We start from the raw sequence: 5,396 nt of genomic DNA, 5'->3' as shown, positions 1-5,396 counted from the left end.
TTTTGTTCAGCTCATTTCCATCTTTTAATTGGGTTAATCATTTTTTTTTTCGCATAAGGCACTTGAGTTCCCTATGTATTCTGGTTATCAGTCCCTTGTCTGAAGCATATTTAACAAAAATATTTTCCCATTCTGAGGGTTGTCGGTTCACACTTGTTACTGTGTCCTTTGCTGTGCAGAAACTTCTTAGTCTAATATAGTCCCACTTGTCTATTTTAGGGATTATTGCCTGTGCTTTGGGAGTCTTATTTTAAGAAGTCTTTGCCTACTCCAATGTCTCCCAGAGTTTTCCCAGCATTTTCCACCAGTAGTTTTATTGTTTGAGGTCTTAGGTTTAGATCTTTGATCCATTTTGAGTTGATTGTTGCTAATGGTGAAAGATGGGGGTTCAGTTTCATCTTTCTGCAGGTGGATACCCAGTTTTTCCAGCACCATTTACTAAAGAGGTTTTCCTTTTCCCAATGGATTGACTGATATCCTTTGTCAAAAATCAGTTGGCTGCAAGCTTTGGGGGTTATTTCTGGGATCTCTATTCTATTCCATTGGTCCACATATCTGTTTTTATGCCAATACCATGCTGTTTTGATAATCCACAGCTTTATAGTATATCTTGGGATCATGGAGTGATATGCCTCGACTCCATTCTTCTTGCGCAGGATTGCTTTTGCAATACGAGGTCTTTTATGATTCCAGACAAACCTCCCCTTTTCTTATGAAGAGTAACTTACACATCCTAGTTGGAGCTTACATTCCATCAGGGGAGACAGACAAATACAAGATAAAATGATGATATGCTGACAGGTAGTGAGAATTCACTGTAATTTTTCATATTCTTGCTTCATAGGTAACTTTGAGGTTCTGATTCACTCAGTCTAGGCAGAATCTGGACATTTGTGATTTTAGTAAATTCCCAAGTGAATGCTAACTACACTAATTTTGAGAACCAATTTTGAAATATATGTTTTCTTATTTTTATCCCCAGGGGGGATGGTCACACTGCAATCCCTTCTCCTCCATTCTCCTCTCGGGATCTTGAGCACGCACACACACACGCCCAGCTTGAGTTCTAAGCCACCGGGTCCGGGACGCGAACCGCGGTCGACTACGTGGGAGTCCAGTGACATAGCCATTACTGCTGGTTCCCCATATTCTGCTTTTTTTTTAATTGCCAGAGGGCACATGTGCTCACCAGAGAGAGAATCCGTAAGAGGGTTAGTCATGCCGTAAGCTTTTCTCCTCCATTTCTCCATCCCTTCAGTACCTTGGGCACATACACGCTTGCACTCAGCATGTTTTTCAAGCTGCCGGGGGCAGAATTTGAACTGTGGTTTGCTATGTGGAATCTGGCCACTGCTTCACCACTGCAATATGGGGCTAGCCCTATATTCTGCTATTTTTTAAAGTTTTTGCTATATAATGTATGCACTTGCCAGAGAGAGACAGAGACCTGGAAGAGGGGTGTGAAATCTCCCCCCAAGGGAGGATGGTCACATAGCAATCCCTTCTCCATTTTCCTCTTGGAGTTTTGGACACTCTCACACACATGCCCTGTGTGATTTTTCAAGCTGCCGGGTCTGGGACTGGGACCATGGAGTCAGCTCTGTGGGATCCTTAACTTTAACCTCCATGCCACATGCTAGCCCTATTCTCTCTCTCTCTCTCTCTCCTCTCTCTCTCTCTCTCTTTAGAGAGATTTAGAGAGAGAGAGATTTTTGTTTGAGGGCACATGAGACAGAGACAAAGAGAGAAAGTGAGAAATTGCCCCTCAGGTGGGAAGGCCATAACACAATCCCTTCTCCTCCATTCTTCTCCCTGGATCTTGGGTATACATGCACACACACCTGGTGTGAGTTTTAAACCGTCAGATCCGGGACTCGAACTGCAGTCGACTATGTGGGAGTCCAGCAACATAACCATTACGCCATCTGCTGGTACCCCTTATCCCAATTTCTAACAAGAACCAAAAATGTTTTCTCATCTGTCTATGTGTGCTATTACAAACCACCTGTTGAAACATTCGATGTGCTGAAGCTGGGGAGGGTACAAAAGAAGAGGTGATTCTTGGCTGAGCATTGGAGGGACAGGAGAAGAGTGAAGTGTGAGCATCCCTTGGATGGAAAGAGTAGAACTGCACACAGCACACTGGGACGCACTCCCTCTGCACAACACTGGGACACACTCGAGGGTAATGCTAATAACCTCTACCCCAGAAACCAGCAGATGGCATAATGGTACGTCGCTAAATTCCTATGTAGTTGACCACAGTTCGAGTCCCAAACCCAGCAGCTCAAAACTCATGCTGGACGCATGTGCATGCGTGCCCCAAACCTGAGAGGAGAATGGAGGATAAGGGATTGGAGCGTGCTCATCCTTCCTGAGGGGTGATTTCTCACTTCGAGTATGTTTGTTTCCTCTAATTAAAAACAAAGTATAAAGTCAAGTAGAAATGACTTACGGGTATATTGTGCTTAGGGATGGACTGTGCTTCTATTTCATTTCACTGATCCATGATGCCACTAAATTGCAATTTGGTTTTTTGGTTTTTATTGGGGAGGTTTTTCCTATAGAGCACATGCGCTCACCAGAAAGACAGAGAGAGACAGAGAGATGGAAAGCGAGAAATCACCCCCCGGGGGGATGGCTACGCTGCAATCCCTTCTCCTCCATTCTCCTCTCGGGACTTTGGGCATGTATGCACATGCACCCAGTGTGAATTTAAGCCACCAGGTCCGGGACGCGAACTGCAGTCATCTACATGGAAGTCCAGGGACACAGCCATTACGCAAACAGCTCGTCTCTAAATTGCAATTTTCAAATGTGAAACAGGTGAGAACATAACTATGCATGCTGCCATGACGGTCAGGGGTAGGGGAGTGAAGCATGGGAACCTGTGGGAGGTGAAATGGAGCCATCAGGCATAATCAGTGAATGACTAGAAAACACCATTATCTTATCAGATCGAGGACTAAATGACTTGGAATGGTATTGCCTACACAGAGCATTTCAAAGTCCCATTATGCTTATCAGAAGGAGCACTGTCATAGTTGGTAATGGGCGTTAATGATGGTTTCATCAGCTGGGGACATCCTCCACCTGTAGAGAATTTGAAGAAAAGAGAAAAGTCCGTTGCAGTTCTTTAAGTCTCAAACTCTGATTTTATTCCATTTTTATCTAGTATTTCTAAATCACAGTTCTGAGCTTGATAATCATAGAGATTAAGGAAATTTTGGGACCAGCAGGTGGCGTGGTGGTTAAGGTGCTGGATTCTCCCACATGGTCAACCATGGTTCGAGTCCCGGACCTGGTGACTTGATTTCTCACTTTCTCTCTCTCTCTCTCGTGTTTCTTTCTCTCTTTCTCTCTCTCTCTCTCTCTCTGTGTGTGTGTGTGTGTGTGTGTGTGTCTGGTCAAATTAAAATAAATGAATGAATAAATAACAATTTAAAAAATAATTATTAAAAAAAAAAGAAATGCTTACATTTTGCTCCTTAAGGAACATATAATCTGATGTGGGATGTAGGTCTATGTGCGTCAGAGAGTCAGCAATACAAAATGATGAGGAACCTCAACTCCACCATAGTTTCTCAAACTGAGCTATGAGGGGCACTGTATCAGAATCACCTGGAAGCACGTTCAAATATTCATTCCTGGCCCACCAATTCTGCTGACTAAATCTCTGAAGCCAGGGCCTGGAACCAGTACTTTTGTTGTTGTTTTTAGAGTTTTTTTCATTGGGTGCATGTGCTTGCTAGATGGAGAGAAAGAAGACAGAGAGAGGGAAAATGAGAAGTTACCCCCAAGGAGGAATGGCCATGCCACAGCTCCTTCCCCTACATTCTCCTCCTGAGATTTTGGGCATGTATGCACATGCACCCAGCATGAATTTCACACCATGGAGTCCAGGACTCCAACCCTGGTCAGCCATGTGGGATTCCAGCAACGTAACTACTATGTCATCTGCTGGCCCCGAACTCGGCATGTTTTCACAGATTTGCACAAGAAAGGTAGATGAAGAGAGGAAGCAGTCCCCAACAGGGCCTGGTCACACAGCAACCTTTTTTCTTCCAGTTCTCTATCTCATCAGGATCCTGGGCCATGACTGCTGTGTTTTTCAAGTTGCCTAGCCAGGACTGGAACCCTGTTCTGACATGTGGGATCCAGCCTCCTCTGAACAGTGTTTAACTGTTATCCTACAAGGCCGGCTCCTGAAGCTGGGTTTTTTCTTTTCTTTTTTTTTTTTTTAACTTTTTCTATAGAGCACAAACATGGTCTCACCAAAGAGAGAAAGAAAATAAGAAAGCACCACCCAGGGGACATATCCATACCACAATCCCGTCTCCTCCATTCTGCTCATACTAATGTGGTGTGGATTTTCTTGAGTGATGCAGTTATCCTGTGGGATCCTGTGACCTTAAGTACCATGCCATCAAGTGGCACTGGAACTGGACTTTTTTTTTTAGAAAAAGAATTATTTATTTAATTTTATTCATTATTATTTCAATTTGACCAGAGAGAGAACACAGAGAGAAAGAGGGAAAGTGAGATAGCAAGTCACTGGGTCCAGGATTCAAACCACAGTCATCCAAAACCACAGTTATCCACATGGCAGTCCAGTGTCTCAACCACCATGCCACCTGTGAGCCCCAAACTGGGCGTTTTTTTTGTTTTGTTTTGTTTTGTTTTGTTTTTAACAATTGTGGCAGGTGGTTCTGGCCCATGAAACAGTTTGAGGACCGTTGTTATGCCACCTCAAAGCGAATGGGTACAAACTGCACGTGTGTGTGTTCCCTTTGCTTTCCCTCCACGCACTGCATGGGCTCCATCGATGGATATATGGCGAATAGGGACCAAGTGACGGGGTCTCTCAGGGTGCCATGCCTTTAAAAAGAACTCAGGTAAGAGTTATCTCCAAGCCTCCTTTCATCTCACAGGTGTCAGGGCAGAGTGACTGTTTTTATTCTGAAAGACTTCCCCTAGAGCTTTTCATTTCATAGTCCTGAGCTATACAAAACATCTCCTAAAAGAAACTTTTTTTTGGAGAGGTTTTTGCTATATGGCGTGTGCGCTTGCCAGAAAAACAGAGACAGAGAGAGAGAAAGCGAGAAATCACCCCCCGGGGGGATGACCACGCCGCAATCCCTTCTCCTCCATTCTCTCGGGATCTTGGGCACACACGCACATGCACCCAGCGTGAGTTTAAGTCACTGGGGCCGGGACTCAAACCATGGTTGACTACATGGGAGTCCAGCGACATTGCCATTACGCTAACTGCTGGTCCCTAAAAGGAAATTTTTTAAAGCCACCTTGTTTTCTAAAATCTTTCAGTTGGAGTAAAATCATGTGAGTGATTTCTTCAGAAATACTTTTTAAAGTCAGTGAAAATCTAATAGGAAGGA

General features: G+C 44.1%; 1 protein-coding gene across 1 annotated transcript in view; it reads left to right on the top strand.

Annotated features, from left to right (window-relative positions):
* LCT (lactase) overlaps positions 1 to 5,396 on the top strand; it is a 64,174-nt gene that overhangs the window by 7,202 nt on the left and 51,576 nt on the right. The window lies entirely within an intron of this gene.

Source organism: Tupaia chinensis, unplaced genomic scaffold, assembly GCF_000334495.1.
Source record: "Tupaia chinensis unplaced genomic scaffold, TupChi_1.0 Scaffold147433_1, whole genome shotgun sequence".
NCBI classification, from domain to species: Eukaryota; Metazoa; Chordata; class Mammalia; order Scandentia; family Tupaiidae; genus Tupaia; species Tupaia belangeri.
Note: the sequence above shows the minus strand (reverse complement) of the source record. Positions and strands in the feature narration are given on the sequence as shown.